This window comes from Cricetulus griseus (genome assembly GCF_003668045.3).
Source record: "Cricetulus griseus strain 17A/GY chromosome 1 unlocalized genomic scaffold, alternate assembly CriGri-PICRH-1.0 chr1_0, whole genome shotgun sequence".
Taxonomy (NCBI): Eukaryota; Metazoa; Chordata; class Mammalia; order Rodentia; family Cricetidae; genus Cricetulus; species Cricetulus griseus.
The window spans coordinates 244,848,166-244,867,039 of NW_023276806.1; the positions used below are offsets into that span (position 1 = coordinate 244,848,166).

At 39.8% G+C, this 18,874-nt stretch overlaps 1 protein-coding gene across 10 annotated transcripts in view; it reads right to left on the reverse strand.

Moving 5' to 3' along the window:
- The window catches only part of Psd3 (pleckstrin and Sec7 domain containing 3), a 520,985-nt gene that overhangs the window by 378,742 nt on the left and 123,369 nt on the right, over window positions 1-18,874 (reverse strand). The gene's annotated exons all lie outside the window — the stretch shown is intronic.

Here is an 18,874-nt window from a genome sequence, read left to right on the forward strand (position 1 = left end):
CCAGGTAAAAAGCTATGAGGCCAGTGGCCAAGTCCCAACTCGCAACTATTTTGTGCTGATTCGTATTCATGTTCTTTGTTGACGCAATTGTCAAACCCTGAGGTCAAGGAGGCAGTCTAAATAGCATATCCAGTCTAAGTAAGGTCTAATCTATGTAAAGTTGGAGCCACATACCTGAAGGCAGAGTCGCACCTGGAGAGTTGTAGACTGGCCCTGTAATTCTCTTGCAGCTCCATTGTCTTATTCATGGTGACCAGTAGAAGATGACCAAAGACAGGGAATTGACTAACATGGCCAACTTTAAGTAGGGGCTAGGGTCAGATTTTCTGTTGGCCCATAAATCCAGACCACCGGGTCAGCGTGGGCCATCTCTAAGCTTAGCTGCTATCTGAACGCTGAAGAAGCAGGAAGGGCATATGAATCACCTACTTTTCTTGACGGATCCCTCTCTGGCTATCAAAGCCAACTATGGGACACACCGGAGGAAGCAAACTGAGAAAGCATACCGTGAAATAAATCCATTTCAACCTCTGAAAGCCAACTGCTCTCCAGGTCCAGCCTGCCAGGCCAGCAGTAAGGGCAGGTTTATGGGGTGTAAAGCTATTTCTCATCGGTGGGTCTTCCCTTCACCCTTACATAAAAGAGCCTCACAGAAACAGTCCCTGTGTCCATGTTCTAAGTTTCTGACTCCTTGATTCTCCCAGTCCCACAATTGTGCTGACAAGAATCATGGGTAAGAACTGATGCAAGATGCAGTTGCCACCCAAGACTTGGCCACTGACTGACCTTGTGGCTTTTACCTGGAAAAATAACCCACAACCCATAAATTCAGACAGGACATCATATAGGCTGAAAGATGGACCTTGACCTTCATAAGGTTATTAATTAAGGGACCTAGGACTAGTCCCCAGAGAACCCAGGAACACAGTGCAAAGGATTACTAGTCAATGCCTGAGAATTTACCTCTTTAAACACAGGTAGGAGGTCTAGCTAGGTGTTCTCCTGATAGATTATTTATTTAATACAAAGATTACACAGTTCCAGTCCACAGCATTCCCATTTATCACCCCTCAAAAAGAAGAACCAGCTAAGCAGCAGTGATCCCAAAATCATGGATTAGTATATGACTACTTAATACAGTGTATATACTTCCATTAACTTGGCCCATGAGCCCTGGTATATGTAGATGGAAGGAAAGAGAAACCATATGGCAAGGAAGACATACAATACTAGAAATCAAAAGGAGAAATGGAAAGGGTAAAATTCTGTCAAATAGTATTAATACAGTATTAGCTAATCCTTCCTATTTCTAAAAAGCCCTAATTCTGGAATATATATTCTTGCTGCAGAAGCAAGTAATTATTTAGAATGAAAAAAAAAAGAAAATCAATACAAATTTCCCAAAACTGACAAATTCCACAAAGCTATTAAATCCAGAAAAAAATCACATAATATTTTTATTAACTACCCCTACTAATGAACTTTCTAAAATACTTCAGTAATACATTTTTGAGATTTTTTTTATTTTTGAGATAGGGTCTTGCTGTGTAGTTCTGGCTGGCCTGGAACTCACTATGTAGACCAGGCCTCAAACTCCTAGAAACCCACCTGCTTCTGCCTCTCCGGTGCTTGGAATAAAGGTGTGAGCTCCTGTCTGTACCCAGCTTGCTACATACTCTTGATTACCACTTTGGAATAATTTTTTAATAGTTTCATTGAGACCTAATTTATATGCCACAAAATTGACCCATTTAAAACTCACCATTCAGTAATTTTAAGTTAATTAGCTGAAAAGTGAAAACGTCACCACAGTTAATTTTAGAATATTCTATCATCCCCAAAGGAATTCTATTGCCTACACCTACATTATTATCATTTATTTGACTTTTAGGAGAAATCTATCCTCATATCAATTATTTAAATAATATGTATACTTATGATGTCAGATGTTAAAAAAACTATCAAGTTTCTTTCACGGGATTTCAAAGTTTTCATATGCAGTGATTAATGGCAATGCTCTTTTTTAATGAGGAATGCAGGGAACTGTCTAGGAGTATGCAAATATTCTACTTGGGTGATGTCATATTAATCAAAACATCAAATTTTATACTTAAGAGCTGTTCACTGCACCATATATAAATTTAACCTCAAAAGAAAAATATATAAGATTGGAATCAAGTGCTGTGTTTAAATTAGAATTAGAAGGTAATAATCTAAGACTAGACATAATGCTCTTAAACCAAGTAAGTCTGAATATTTAGCCCAGGAATGGCCAAGTCCATAACAATTTTTTCTCTCCAGGAGTTACAAGACAAGCTCCTTAACCCAGTGAAAGCCAAGATAACTCAATGGCTCATTCAGCTTCAGAAAGGAACACACAGCAAAAACCAAATATGAAAGGTGGCATATAAACCCAGGATTTAGGCACAACTCATTGGCTTACTTTAATTCTCTCTGTTACCAGTTTTGATAATTCATACATGTGAATTACTTTGCATTAAAAATGTGTGACATTTAAACATTGGCTTATTGTGGTCTCTGGTTCCGTCTTCTTCATTTAACTTGCGTGTTTATTTTGGACTGCTTAACAACCCAAGATGCTTAGAAGATGTATTTAAAGAAAGAAGAGTTTGTTACTAATCACATACAACATTGACCTCCGGAATCACAAGGCCTTCTACACATGCTTCAGTACACAGATGGAATAGTGGATGAATCCCTCATCAACGGCATACAAACAGTTCCTGAGAGATTGTGTTGGTCACTGTCCTATTTCTACCTCTCGATCCCGTACCTGTCCGTAATGGTCCTTCAAGAAGTAATTGTTCTCCCAAAGGAGAACAACTGAACATTTCCTGAAATTGGGCTGTCTTTGAATTTCAAGAGCCCAAAATGAGGGGATATGTCTGGGCAAAATTCGCCACAAACATGCAGAATGTGGAGTAAATGCTGGATGGACAAGAGGAATACAAAATAAGAAACAAATTTCAAAACTGTGGCTACTGTGCTCAGGTGAAGGGAAGGAGTGGGAAAGAGTGAGAGGAGAGGGCATATTGCCTGACTTCCAGAATTTAAAAATGTTTGGTCAGTGGACGTTCTGAAATGGTGAGCATACTCAACTCAGCCTTTCCCTATGGCCCAAATAATTCAGGCTAAGTGTGGAATGAAAAACAGTAATAGTATGTACACCTGGTTTAAGGCATGGTCTTGCTACACACTCAGGTTGTCTCACACTTGGATTCCCTTCCTTCACATGGTGAGTGTAAGGTTCAAGAATGGATGCACTAACACATCCAGCCTCCACTATTTTTCACTATTCCTTATATGGATCCCTATTCTTTCACACATCTCTGTGATATTAATTGGACATTTATTATGTGTCTGAGGAACACTTCGCTGACTTTAGCAGTACACAAAATATTAGCAGAACGCAAAATATCTCTTCCCTCAAGGAACTCATGGCCTAAGGAGCTTGAGGAAACATAAAATAAGTAAGGTGAGCAAGTATATGGGTTGCTACATTATGCTGTCTTTGGTAGAAAATTCAACACATAAAAAGGACAAGGAGTTTGGGGTCTGGGACAATGAGTAGGCAGGTGTAAGGAGTTTTCTGGGAAGATTTAACTCAGCAGGTGAAATTCAAATAAAGACCTAAAGCAGGTGAGGTCTGAAAACCATGCAAATATGTGAATAACCAAATGCTAAACTCCTAAGCTCTTCCCTGGCATGTGCTCAGCATAGCATATCTATCCAGCATGCCGAGGGCTAAGCAAGACAGAAAGAGTAGGCATGCAGGAAGGAGGTCTAGGCTTTGAATTTCCCCAGGAAGATTTCATGCAAAGGAACAGTATGATCTGATTTCCCCCCCTAGGACCCCCCTGTGATATGTGCTGGAATCAGGGAGGTGTATTAGTAAACTACTGAAGCAGTCCAAGTAGGAGGTAGCCCAGGCTTAAGTCAGAGTGGGAACAAGAGTCCATTTAAAAAGCTTTCAAATTGTGATCATATGTTTAAAGGGGGTGGTTCTGAAAAACTGGCTCTCAGCAACCATATATCACTGGGAAAAAAATAACCGTACATCTACATTTGGCCCAATCTATTACACCCACATTGTGAATACTGGGCTTTCACTTCTACTCAACTCACCTGTGATGTCCAGTTCAATGCTAATGTGGTCATTTAAATTTCAATGAATTAAAAGAATATTAAGTTTAAAAATTCAGTTTCCCTAAAGCACATTTCCCACTTGCTATGGCCACAGGTAGTTAATGGCTATGCTATTTAGGCAGAGCAGACCAGGACTGTTTCCATCAATTCAGTCTCTTCAATACTTTGCCTCACAGAGCGCTGGCCCAGAGAAAGGCAATGAATGAGTGACAGGTCAAAGTCTGGTCCTCAGGTTGTATAAGATCACACTGTAAATATTTTTAGTAAAGTCTCCAACTTACTCACTTAAATGATCACCCACCATCCATGAACAACACAAACTCAGTGTTTCCACTGTGCTTCAAAGTGAAAAAAGAAAAAGAAAAGAAAAGCCCTTTCCTTGATTATCTATTTGTGATGCAACAAATACCCTCACAGTACAGACTGTCTCCCAATCTGACACATATTCAGGATGGCCTGTGATCCTAGCACTTGGAGACGGAGGTAGGAGGATCAGGAGTTCAAGGCCAACCAGAGCTATAGGAGAATGTCTCAAAAAACCAACACCCACACTATACTGAGTTTCAAAGCTATTTGGTAGTCTTGGTGTATCCAATGTTTAACATTTGTTGTTATTGTTAAGATGGACTCTAGTTTTTATCCTGGTTCATGGCAGAGGCTCTTAAAACCTGTGGCAATTTCTGAGTGAAAAGGGGTGTCTTATTAGTGATAAAAGAGACCCTTTAATTCCACCTAATCGAATGCTGATGGGGGCATTAAGAGGGTACTCCAGACAGCTTCAGGTTGACAGTGGTCCTCTAAAAGACCTCCTGGCTACAGGGCTGGAACCTTCAGCCCAAAGCACCCACTGACCTTGAGGGAAGTGAAAAGGACTAGAGACTGGTCTCAGTAAAAAACGCTTAAAATTGAGGCAAGTAGTTCAAGGCCAGCCTACGAAGTGTGAACCAATTCCTGAAAGTTCTCTTTCAAGGCAACACACGCAGGCACGCACACACACACACTTGGGGGGAGTGGAGGGAGGGAGGAAAAGCATGGGGAGAGGGAGGCATACAAATAAATTTTTTTAATTAAAAAAAAAAAAGAAAGAACTCAGCAGTCAGGAGTGTTTGCTGCACTCCCAGAAGACCCAGGTTCAATTTCCAGTACCCACATGGCAGCTCACAACCATCTGCGTCCAGTTCCAGGGGATCTAATACCCTCTTTTGGCCTCCAAGCCGATACACAAAAAATAAATCTTTGCTTTTCTCTCTTTTTCAAAATCAGTCTTAGAAACCAAAACGTGTGTAAGCAGAGGTTTGATGAGTTTTAAGTTTGAACATACTGTGTATTAGGAGGGAGTGAAAAGCCCGAGTGCCACACCACCATCACCTCGTCCATGCGAGTTTCCCTCTGGCTCTTCCTGGGATGCATCCTTCACTACAGTGCTCTACCGAGTTCCCAGGACTTTCTAGGAGAGGACTGGAACTGACTCATAGTAGGATGGGCAGCAGAAGCGGTTCCAGCCTGGGACTTGCTATCAGCATTTGAAGTGGAGCAGCCTTAAGGGACTTAGTATTTTCATTTATGAGACATGGTCCCGACTGCAGGTAGCTATACACAGATCAGGTTGTAGGCCACGAGTTTGGTATCCTCAGATAACTGAAGATTAACGTGGGAAGGGAAAATTCCACATGGTGAAATGTTGGGAGTGCTGTGTAAATGGAGACACAGTTTCATTAGTCCTTTTTTAGGCGTTTATTTCCAATGGGAAACGGGCTTTCCTGATTAACAAATTCCAGCATCCCAGGACTCGAAGCACTCCCAATTAACAGCTATCATTGATTTGCTGGGTGTAGCAATTCGTGCCTTTGATCCCAGCACTTTGGAGATAGACACAGCCTATTCTGTGAGTTTGTGGCCAGCGTGGTCTACATAGTGAGTTCCAGGCCAGCTGGGACTGGTCTATAGTGAAACCCTGTCTCAAAAGGGGGGCGTGGGGAGAAGAGAAAAAGAAAAATTATATCTCATGAAGCATCAATAAACATTCTGAACTGTTAACCCCCCTCCCCCAATCCAGACTAAATGGAGCTCTTTACAAAGTGTGGGGTGGGGGTAGGGGGGTGGATAAGTCTCTGTACTGTGGACATAGCTTGCTGAACAACCTCCTCAGGGGGCCATCTTAATTCTCAATGAGTCAAAATTACACACTACCTGCTGCTACAAAGCTGCTTGTCAGAGGAGCCTAAGGCCTAGCCAGAGTCAAACCTTGGCCAAACTGCTGTGTATCAATGCCTCTTTGCGCTGTGGAAGCAAAAAGACAGAATGTTTTACATAAACAGCTACAGTTCCCTGTATCACAGTACATGGTTCTCTAGTGCTGCCAGCCCACTGCTCCCTTACAGTGTACTCAGCGAACCTGTCTTCATTGAGGGAGAGGGCTGTGCTTGGAGGGAAAGTGAAAACAAGCTCGGTGATTGGGGTAATACACAAAGTGCACCAGACAATACACAAAGTTAGTGAGTTTTACATAATGAGGTAGGGGACTGACTGAAAAGGGTAGTGGGCTATTGGATGACTTCTCACCATCCACAACTCTGACCCACCACAAAAAATACACATCATTTATTTACTTAATTTTTTTTTTCTCCAGGCAGTGGTGGAGCATTCAGGAGGCAGAGGCAGGCAGATCTCTGTGAGTTGGAGGCCAGCCTAGTCTACAAAGGGAGTTCCAGGACAGGCTCCAAAGCTACACAGAGAAACCCTGTCTTGAAGAAACAAACAAACAAACAAACAAACAAAAGTTCTCTAGCATTGACCATTTTGTCTAGAACATACAACGTAAGAGATATTTAACAAATGTCCATGAACAATGAATGAATTCTCCTTATTTTGGACAATAGCATAATATTTGTTTAAGAATTCCTTTGGTTTCAGTAGCTCTAAAGAGACAAAGTTGGGTGAATGCAATCAACAAAGTATGTATATGTTTAGACATGTGTTTATGTTGGTGTATAAAAACATTTTTAAAAAAGAACAAAATTAGTTTGTAATTAAAAATACTTGCAAGAAAACAATATGGCATTACTGGTAATAACAGTACTAATTCTAAAGCAAGTGGAAAAATATTTCCCAATTTATTTTCTAAGGTCAGCACTTCTTTGCTACCCAACCAGATAAATAGATTAAAAGAAAAGAAACTATAGACCAATATCTATTACAAAACTTGGTATAGTGGAAATAATTAGCTAAGTGAATCCAGCAACATACAAAATGGACAATTATCACAGACATACTTGTACCCTCTTAGTTAAAACACCTGCTTTTTGAGGTCTAAGCCAACATGGGTGAAGTTATTGGGCCTACAAGGAATTGATTAAGATTAAATGAGCCATGTGTGGCATGCGGGTAAATGTATTTAATCCCAGCATTTAGGAGGCAGAAGCAGGAAGATCTCTCTGAGATCGAGGTCAGCCTGGTCTACAGAGTGAATTCTAGGTTAGCAGGGCTGTTACACAAAGACACCCTAACTCAGAAAAAACAAACAAACAAAATAACAGAAAAAAAAGTGATTAAATAAAGTTATAAAGGTAGGACTCATGTTCATAAAATGAGTAAGACACACTTCGATCTTGGACATTTAGAATCCAGATTATAAACGAATAAATAAATTTAATTATTTAGGCCATTTAATCTGTGATAGCTGCCAAACAAATTATTACTATGCCATGAATGAGTTTTGCATAGCTGCCAAACAAATTACTACTATGTCATGAATGGAGTTGATTATATTAATGTAAGTTGATTTAGAACTTAAAAATCAGCAAATGTAACTCACCAAATTACTAGTTGCGAAATGTACAAAATTAAGTGTTGGACCAGTACAAAAGACCTCTTGAAAATAGGTAGGCATTTTTGATAGAATTGTCATAACAAAGTGCACACACTATCAATATTCACACATATATCTTCTTAAGCTTCTCATTCCATCTATATTGTCTACATTGTTATTGTTGAGATAAAGTATTTCATGGTATTCACCTATTACTATTTTATCATCTTTATAACTTGTTGTGATACTTATCTGACCATTTGTGTCTTCTATTTTTTCATCAGTCTGGCCAGAGGCTCATCAAGTTTATTGATCTTTCAAAGAGTCAATATTTTATTTCCTTGCTTTTTTATATTTCTAAAAGATTTATCTTTATTCATATGGGTATGTATATGCTCCTATGTATGTATATATCACAAGTATGTAGATGCTCACAAAAGCTATAAAAGGCTTACAAAGGGGATCAGATCTCCCTGGAGCTGAAGTTACAGTTTGTCAGTCATGGAATGTGGGTGCTGGGATTTGAATTCAGGTCCCCTGAAAGAGCAGCAAGGGCTCTTAATTACTGAGCCATTGCTCCAATCCTTCCTTGATTTTTCTGTATATTTTTTCTGTTTCTTACTTTATTGATTTCTAGTTCAATTGTTTCCATCTTGCATTGTATTTTATTTGCTTTTCTTTTTCTAGTTTTTAAGGATGCATCTTAGAAAGAGTTTAATCTTAAATTTAATAGTAGAAGAAATCAAGTAAACTGTAAAGCTGTTCAAACTCAATGAGGTAGAAAGTGAGCACCCAGGAGTCACTACGGAGCCACTAGTTAAGACTATCTCCAGATCCTAAAACTAATCCTCCAATGACCCCCACACTACAGAATATCCATCACTTCCCTCTTCAGCTTTATTTTCTCCTCTCTGTATCTCCATACTTTTTTTTTTGATGCTATGCCTTCATTCCTCAATAGTTTCAACAAGAAAGGACTTAGTTTAGCAACTGTTATTGCCTTAAGGGGCCACTCTGATTTGAGGTATTAAAAATACAGATCAATAAACAATTTTCCTTTTAGGTCCCTTTCATCAGTAAAGAAAAGCAATGCTAAAACAATCTTATATGTTTACCAAACCAAGTGAGTTTCCTCCTAGGCACAAAAGAAGATGTATTTCCTAGCATGAATATATCCAGGCGTGGCTCCATTACTGGTTCTGGTTAATGGACAGTCAACAAAAGCAATGCACACCTGAAACACAATCTCTAAGTCCTCCTCCATGTTCTCTGTGTAATGAGGGAGTTGTAAAGGCCAGAGCAGGCAGAACATGTATCAACACATTCCAGGAAGAAAAAAAAAACCTTTATATTGTTTAGCTGCTGAAATGAAAGATTTATATTACAGCAGAAATACTACTACTCTTAGTTAATAACTAGTCAAAACTATATAAATCAAGTGAAAATAATAATGATGTTATTATATACTTTGAAAGAATTCTGTGATCCAAAATTAAATGGGTCAGCTATGCTAAAAACAGTTTATAGTCTCATCATGTTTATTATACTACATTTTGGAAAAAATCACAGCATGAAAGAGTAATATTATTAATTACATATATAATAATATAGTGAATTTCAGGGACTTCTATTATCTACTCTGCTGAGTTGACTTTTGTAGGGTTCCTTTAATGAAGTGAAAATTCTGAAGAATGTTAAATATATATGCAACTGAAGTAGTGGCCCAGCAAAGGGGACTAAAAGATCTTCAGTAAGGATACCTGGAGTAAAATTCCACATCAACTGTGTTAGACTCATCAAAGTGCAACTGGCATTTCTCTTGACTTTCTCCCACAATTCCTCTGTTCATTGACTAGACATTAAGAGACCTCTGCTAAAATCTTGAGGGCTCTTCCATTCTGACAGCTACCATCTCAGAATGGATAAATGCCCAGAACCAAAACGACAGATGATCTGCCAGTGGAGTAATTATAATGAATTTAATTTTCAATTTTAGCTATAAGATTCACTAAAGAAATTTTTGAGAACCAAACATGAATATTATTACTATAAATATCCAGTCACACAGGTACATGTGCATACTTGCACATCTTCTCATTACTAGCATAGACGTATCATTCCAAACATCTCATAGCGCTGCATAATAATGACTTACTACCGAAAATGAATTATGTTTCAAGAGCTAAGAATAAATTTGATAGATATAAACATTTCTGTGTTTTTCCATTTACTACCATGGCAACCAATTAAAATAGGTGTGTTTAATTAGTTGTTGATAAAGCACTAAGCTACTATTAATAGATACCCAGCATTTAGGATTACTTCTAATATACTTATCTTAAGTGGTGACCTGTGTATCACCAGAATAGACAAATCCATTTGATATTACTATTAATAATCTCATCTTTGCATTAAGAAGCTTTTGCTGCTATCATCGTTACTTGAACTGTTGTCTTAGTTACTTTTCTGTTGCTGTGATAAAAAATACCATGACTGAAAGTGGCTTAAAGAACTTATTTTATCTTAGAATTCCAGAAGGATAAAGTGTATCATGGAGGAGAAAGATGCTGGCAGGAACAGGAATCTAGCTGGTCCCATTAGCACACAAGAAGCAGGGCAAGGCTATACCCTCTCAAAGCCAGCCCCCAGTGACATACTTCCTCCACCAAGGCAGCATCTCCTAAAGGTTACATAACCTCTCCAAATAATGCCACAAATTGGAAAACAAGTGTTCAAAGAAATGGCTATGTAGGGCATTTAAACAACAATAACTGTCTTCTAAAAAATTTAATAAGTTGGCAGTGATGTGTGCTTGTAGCCTTAGATACTTAGAAGGCTGGGAAGTAGGTGTCCAGAGTTTCAAGGCCAGTATGGGTAACACAAAGAGACCCTACAAATAAACAAATGAATAATAAATCATCAAGTCCATTCCTTGACCAAATCTTAACAATTACTATATATTCAAACAATAGAGAAAACTAATATAGTTATAATTGATGTTTCCTATGAAACTTCAGCAGTATTAGGGATAGAACCCAAGGCTTTACACATATTAGACAAGAGCTGTAGCATTGAGCTATATTTTCAGTTATCATTTCCTTTTTTATTTTTAAACAGATTATCACTCTGTTGCACACACTGGCCTGAAAACTTTGGTCATCCTACCTCAGCCTCACAAATAGCTAAGACTACAGGCTTTTTCCATAAGACTTAGCAACAATAGCAATGAGAGAGAGAGAGAGAGAGAGAGAGAGAAGAGGAGAGAGAGAGAGAGAGAGAGAGAGAGAGAGGAGAGAGAGAGAGAATGAATGAATGAATGAATGAATGAATGTTGGTACTCAGTTCACTGAGGAGAACCCTAGAACAACAACAACCACTGCTCCTTTTCTACCTACTGCCCAACATGACTTCTTGAGTCTCCAGAATGTTGAAACTCAATTGATATCATGCAATGCAAAGTGGGAAAATCCACGAGAAATCTTCTAGGCCAACTCCCTGAATTTTAAGACGGATGTATTTGTAAGTGAAAAAAAAATGCAGTGTATTTAACCACGCTCAGGCTACTGGGGTTGATTGACTTGGGTTGGACTCCACCCGGACTGGGGTGGGACTATTTGACTGGAATCTAGAAGTCTTACACATGGGCAAGCTGTGATGCCCGGTTATCTGCAGACCATATCATAAACCTTTGTTCTGTTTATTTAGAAACAGAATCCCTTCCAGGAATCCCAGATGACCTGGAACTCACTATATAGCCCAAGTTGGCCTCAAACTCCAGTAAAGACTACTGTCTCAGCCAATCAACTGCTCGGATTACAGATTCGAGCCATCACAGCCATCATGGCTAGGTCTTTTTAAACGAGTTAAGTTTACTATTTAAGTTCCATAAATGAAATGATTTCTAGAAATGAGTAAATGATCTGCCCTAGGCTTATTTGCCGGGGGGTGGGGCGGGGGAGAGGTGGCAGCTCATTCCAGTCCTCACCTAGAGCCAGATGAAGCCAAGGATGTGAAGGAAGATAAATTTGACTTCAGTGTTTCTATTCTCAGACTAACCCATGCCTCTCTGCTGCAAGTCTTCAAGAGCCACATCTCATTCTCTTTAGCACCCTCTACACTTAGCTCCTCATCCTCTACTCAATGAGAATTTACCTGTCCTTAAAGTCAACCTAAGCAACCAAAGGGTTCTTATGGTCTTATTGGTATCTCCAACCCTTGATTTCAAAGGATCTTTTAGTCCCTGAGCCTCAGAAGATCTTAATGATGAGTGAAGGAAGCAAAATCTTAAGGTCCACAGCACATTAGTGGTAGAATTTTCTATGTTGGTGAGTCAGACGTGAGGAAGAAAGAGTTAGTTTGTGATATCCCAAGTATCATGAAATGGGACACTGTTTCAGATCTGCAGAAGAGGATAAAGTACTTGAAGGGATTATGAGTGACTCAGTAGAGGAGGGGACTCATTTTACTTGAATGTGACCATAAAAGAATGAGAGAGCATGCATCAGGAACACAGGGAAGCAGCCTTCCAACCGGAGGGAGCTTGGACAAAGGTCCTGCTGCAGAAATGGCACAGCCTGCTGGAAGGACAAGCAGAGCCATGTGATCAGAAGAGAGTGCTTAAGAAGGGGATTGGCTGGTTAGAAGGCCATTGGGCTTAGACAGCCATTTAGAATTTATATGTAGTAGAAGATATCTTAGAAGATTTTTAACTTGGCTGTATCTCATTGGTAAAAGATGGTGTATGTCTGGTTTCTCTTTAGGTCCTGCAAATCTTCTCCCATTTGAAGAGGATCGTGTATGGCAGTGTGGAGAACATATGACTGGTGTTGTGAAAAGAAAAGAGCTAGCAGGAACACCTGTTAAGATTCAGAGTCTACGGCAATCGACCTGCTAAGAGGCTCTGGGGGTGTGGAGCAGAATATTGCTGATAATATAAGTAATGAAATTGCTGCCTAAGCTGATCTGTGAAGTAATATATCCCCTATCACTGGTGGTAATCCAGAAAAGGCAGCAAAATCAGGAATGAGGCCAGTGAATTATTCTTGGACTATCTAGGATGTCCTTTATTGTACTCTGAAAGACATTGTGAGGCTTGATCTTTTTATATAAAAATTACCTTCCCCAACCTCTCTTTGGCTCACTGTGTCTTCCAACTCTGAAGCAAAATGGGAAATACATGACCTCACAGATAGACAAAGTGGAACAAGAGCTGGTCAAGTGAATTTACTACATATATTTGTTCACATGCTCTGAATATGATATGAAGTGTTGCCATAGAAAAGGTGTTTATTACGTGACGTTCCTTTTAGTTGTCTACTCAGGGTCAGAATTTGTAGAGCCTTCCTTCATCATAAATTAAAGAGATACAAATCCTTGAAGATCGAGTGAGAGACTATGTGGGAGCAACCATGAAGAAATATATCCTGTACTGAAATTCAAGTTGCACTTTATGTGAAAGTCAGTTTAGAATGTGCAAGGAAACATTTTCTTCTGTGTTATTTCACTTTGAAAAGCTGGCTTCTGGAAAAGCTAGTACTTTCGGGGATGCTATGCCTTCTGAACTAACCTGGATCATTCATTAAGATGGTTTAAAGCTATAAGTCAATATGGTTTAGAAGAGCATAGGACACTATGCCAGGACAGCTTTTCAATGGAAGAGACTAGAGTAAGGGTCCATGTCAACACTGTCCAAAGCAGAATATCTGCTTGGATATTGTCAGTCAGAGATCTTTAATGGATTATCTTTCCTTGCTAAAAACAACCCTAACCCTAATTGCTATTACTTTTTCAAGACTGAATTTTTCCTCTGTGGTTTCACAAGGAGGATCAAAAGAATGAGGGGATATATTTGAAGGGAAACAGTGACACAAAGGGACAATCAGTCTGCATTTTGTTTTAAATTCTAGTGAGGACTCTAACTTGTTCATTTTTTTTTTTTAAAGTCAGAGCTTTCTGTGAATCTCATCATCAAAGAAACTTCAAGAGAAACAAAACCCTTCATTACAATTGCTTAGTTTTTGGTGTTTGTGTGTGTGTGTGTGTGTGTGAGTGTGTGTGTGTGTGTGTGTGTGTGTGTGTGTGTGTGTATTTAAATGAGAACAAAACAAACTAATGAGAAACAGATGAATGAGCATGTGACTTGACAAACTTTCACAACAGAAGAAAAGGAAAGCATTTTAGATCCCCACATTGCATATATGACATTTACCCCTATAGCCTCCGCCTGCCCCCCCATCTTGGTTTCAAATTCCAAAGTGATTTCCCAGCTGACCTATCTTCTAGGATTACATCCCAGCTGACCTTTCCTTCTAGGAAGGAAAGATATTTTCCTTCCAGATGCTCAGTGAAACTCAGAGTGATGGAGTCCATATGAATGGAAGCCCCAGGTGAATCCACCCTGGATTCACTCATATGTACACATGCATGACTTGCCCCCTCCCCAAGTTTTCTGTTCATTGTGATATCTGGCCATAGTCCACCCCTCATATCAGTGTTTGTGTAGAGCCGGGGTGATATTTGTCTGTACAGTTGCCAATATCACTGATACACTTGATGGATTTATCTGGTAAAGAAACCAACAGGTTGGGGTCCTGCCTATTATTTCTGCAGGCTACTCTTAGATGCATAATTATGGGTGGAACTCCTGTGGCCACACATTGGTCCATAACCACACATGACTTCTCTGTAAGACCAGAATCATTTTTGTTTCTTGTTCAACATGCTTTCGGGTTATAAGTTCCAGTGACAAAACCAGAGCTACTATGCTGTTGAGGAAATCCTGTCTCAGTACTATGCCCTACTCTTAATGGACAGGTCTCAGAGCCACTAGCCAACCATGATCCAGCCACAATGAGAAGCAAGCATGTCCCGGGCTGTAGAGATAGTATCTATGAATACACTTTCATTTGCACTGCTCTCTTGTCTGGCACCTCCTAGCCAATGCCTATCACATTTTATTGATTCTCCATTTATTACTCCTACCTTGTCATCACTCTCATGGCTGAAGTATTGCCCAGTCTCCTAGCTGCTTTTCCTTACCTTTCTTAAGTTCATGATGTTCACTTACAACAACCTATATCTTCAGAACATAATCCTTTTTTGGAGCTGCCTGGTTTGGTGCTGACACCTTAGTATCTGGACATCATAGAGGATGCAGACATAAGCTCAGCCTGAATTAGTCTAAATGAGTCATTCTACCCTGAAACCCACTTACTAACCTGTAAATGTGTTAATCCCCACTCAATTGTTGAGTAGCTTGCATAAGATTATATAGATTAGCTTCTAGAATGCTTCTAGTACACGCCCTTAGATGTAGCAGCTATTTTAAGACTTATTTATCTTTATTTCACATGTATGAATGTTTTGCTTGAGTGTAAGTATGGGTATCACATTTGTCTAGACATCCATAGAAGCTAGAAGTGGACTTTGGATCCTCTGGAACTGGAATTACAAATGATTGTGAGCCGCTATGTAGGTGCTGGGCACCAAACACAGGTCCTCTGGGAGAGCAGCATATGCTCTTAACCATTGAGCCATCTCTCCAGGCCCAATGTAGCAGTTAAACAAATATAAATTACCTTGCATTCTGTTTAATTTTTGTTTTGTTTGTTCTTCAAGACAGGGTTTCTCATCGGGTGTTGGTGGCGCACGCCTTTAATCCCAGCACTGGGGAGGCAGAGGCAGGCAGATCTCTGTGAGTTCGAGGCCAGTCTAGTCTCCAGAGCGAGTGCCAGGATAGGCTCCAAAGCTACACAGAGAAACCCTGTCTCAAACAACAACAACAACAACCAAAAAAAAAAAAAACCCAAAAAACAAACAAACAAAAAAACAGGGTTTCTCTTTGTAGTTCTGGGTGACCTGAAACTTACTTTGTAGACCAGGCTGGCCTTGAACTCACAGAGATCCACCTACCTCTGCCTCCTGAGTGCTGGGGTTAAAGGTATGCCTCACACTTCCTGTTATTTCTGTTCTTTATTATCTTATTCCATAGCCTTTAATCTAGTCAAGCAAGACCATAAAGTCCAGATCTCGGTCTCTAGGACAATAGTTCTCAACCTTCCTAATGTTGTGACCCTTTAACACATTTCTTAGTGCTGTGGTGACCAGCAACCATAAAATTATCTTCATTGATACTTCATAACTGTAATTTTGCTATTGTTTATGAATTGTAATGTAAATATTTTTGGAGATAGGGGTTTGCAAAATGGGTCTCGACCCACAGGTTGAGAACCACTGCTCTGGGATTTTTTTTTCAGTCTAGTGACGCCAAAGAAACAAAAATAAAATGTGAAAATGACTGTGATATTGAAAGACCCAGGAATGTAGCATTGGAACTTTGCTCTGTTTTACTGCAAAACTTCATAGACAAGCTTCTTTGGAGATGAATGGGATTTGGGTGAAGAGATAAGGTAGGTCACATGATACACATGTATATTCCAAGGAAAGAGGACAAGACCTTCAAGGAAAATAAGGTCCAAATTGTAAAAAGCTTTAAATGCCATTGTAAAGAAGTGACTTTATTTCTTATAGGTCATGGGGAGAAAACTGTAAGGTTCTGATGAATAAAATTAAGATTCACAACAGAATGAGGGGTGGTAGGGATGGCTCAATAGGTAAGAGCACCCCTGAATTTGTTCACAGCAGAATGGGGGTGATTGGGATGGCTCAGTAGATAATAGAACTCCTGAGTTTGGATACCCAGCATTCACATAAAAATTTGGGCATGGCCACAAGAGACTGTTACCCCAGTGTTGGGGATAGGGAGTAGGGATGGAAACAATGGTGTCACTGAGGCTTTTGTGACCAAAACCAACAACAACAACCAAACAAACAAACAACAGTGAGCTCAGCTTCAATGAGAGCCCTGTCTCAAGGGGAAAAAAGTGGAGAGCAATAGAGGAGGACACCTGACATCTTACTCTAGCCTCTGCATGTGCACGCATGGGTAACACATTTGTGCATTCACAGGCATAAGCCACATACAAACACACATAGGCCACATACAAAAACACATAAGCCACATAAACACACATACAAGAGTTGTACACAGTGGAAAACTTTTACTGAAGGACCTGGGTATCCCTATCTCCCTCTCAAATCTCTTACTTTCCATTCATCAGGAGTTGAGACAGTAGCTGAAATCTCTTGAACTCAGCCAAGGTTCTTTCCAGGACAAACAAAAGCTGTTTCCAAGCAACAACACAGAGCTCTTGAAAGCAGCAGTTCTAAGTAGCTATTTCCCAGGACTGACAAAGACCACATCTCTGTACAGAACAAGAGAAAGGTAATAATTCATGCTTCAATAACATTTTCTCCAATTAAACGGGGCAGAAAATCCTAGAAATAGAAAGATATCAAACAAAAACAGCCACTGATTTGTTAGCCAGTTCTGGGAAGCTTTGCTGGGCACCTTTTAGGTACCAACACTATACATAAAGCTGAGCATGCCATAGTATTGTACACTCACATTATCTGCAAGACAGATAGTGCTACTCACAGGTGAATTCAAGGCTTGCTGGTGCAAGATTTTTATTTTATTTTATTTTTTACAAAAAAAATATATGTGTGCCTGCATGACTTAATGTTCACCAAGAGCATTGGAATCCCCTGGAACTGGGTTTGTGAGCTGCCTGGTTTGTGAGTCACCTGATGTGGGTACTGGAAACCAAATGCAACTTCTTTGCAAGAGCAATACATGCTTTCACCACTAAGCTATCTCTCCAGCCAGCCAGCCTTAGTTTAATCAGTACTAGAGTCTGAATATTTTCCTTTAACGCATAAGCATCATTGTTTTGCCATGTCTGTAATAGATGGTTACAGATGAAATGAGTTTGAAGTTTTGTTCATTAAATGGACTCTAACTGTGATGACCCCATAGGAGACAAGAACTTTGCATTATATAGGGATGAAGTAACTTGACCTTATTGTCTTCGGTTTGATGGAGATCCTCATTTATCCACCATTTTAGCACTGAACAATTTCCTTTCTCAAATTTTCACTTATTCATTGAACAAATAAATTGTGTTCTGAGAGCTATGCCTCTGGCTGAGGTCAGACTCAACAAAGGGCTGTGCATACTCTTACCCAATCTTGGCATTGTGCACTTTATCCTTTTGTTCTGTCTCTTGAAATGCCCAAGTACAGCATAACCTTGCCTTGATTTTTCAAGGCAAGCCAAGCTGTCTTTTCTTCCAAGTTTGATGCAATGTTGGATTACTGCATAAAGCTGCAGATGCTAACTCCTCGGTGAGAGCTGATGAGGTTTTGTTGAGGCTCACAAAAGAAGTTTCAAAGAAATACTGTGGTGTTGCTGAACAGTATTTAGTACCAGCACTCACCATCATTCAAGTCTTAGCAGGGGAAATGGTTGGTTACTCTTGAAACAAAAGGAAAAGCTTACAAATGGGTAATGACAGGCACACAGTCCTCTATTACAGGACTACGGTGTACACTTGTCTTAGATCAAGAGAGGTCTCTGCCATATAATACCTAGATAATGAAGGGTTAAATTTTATGGCTGGCAGTCCTGGGGCTAACAGCTGCCAGCAATTACATTTTTTTTCAGTGGTTCTCTGCAAACTTCTGGGGCTGACTGCCAGCAGGACTTTTATTCCTATGGATATGGGGTCATAAATCTCGGCAGGAAGCAGCAACTAAGCGAGGTGCTTGAGTAGACAAGGTACTTAGGAACATAAGCAGAGGGAGAAATGCAGTGGCGGTCAGCATCTGATTAGCTAATGACTAACTTCACTGTTGATTTGCAAGCCTTGAGATGCCTCTCCAATCTTGGGAGCTCCCTGTGCTCAGAGAGATGTTTCCTAGGACCTCCAGAGCACAGCAGTGCTGGTTCAGAGAACAGTTTTCATCACACACAGGATAGGGGATCCCTAAAGTAGAGGG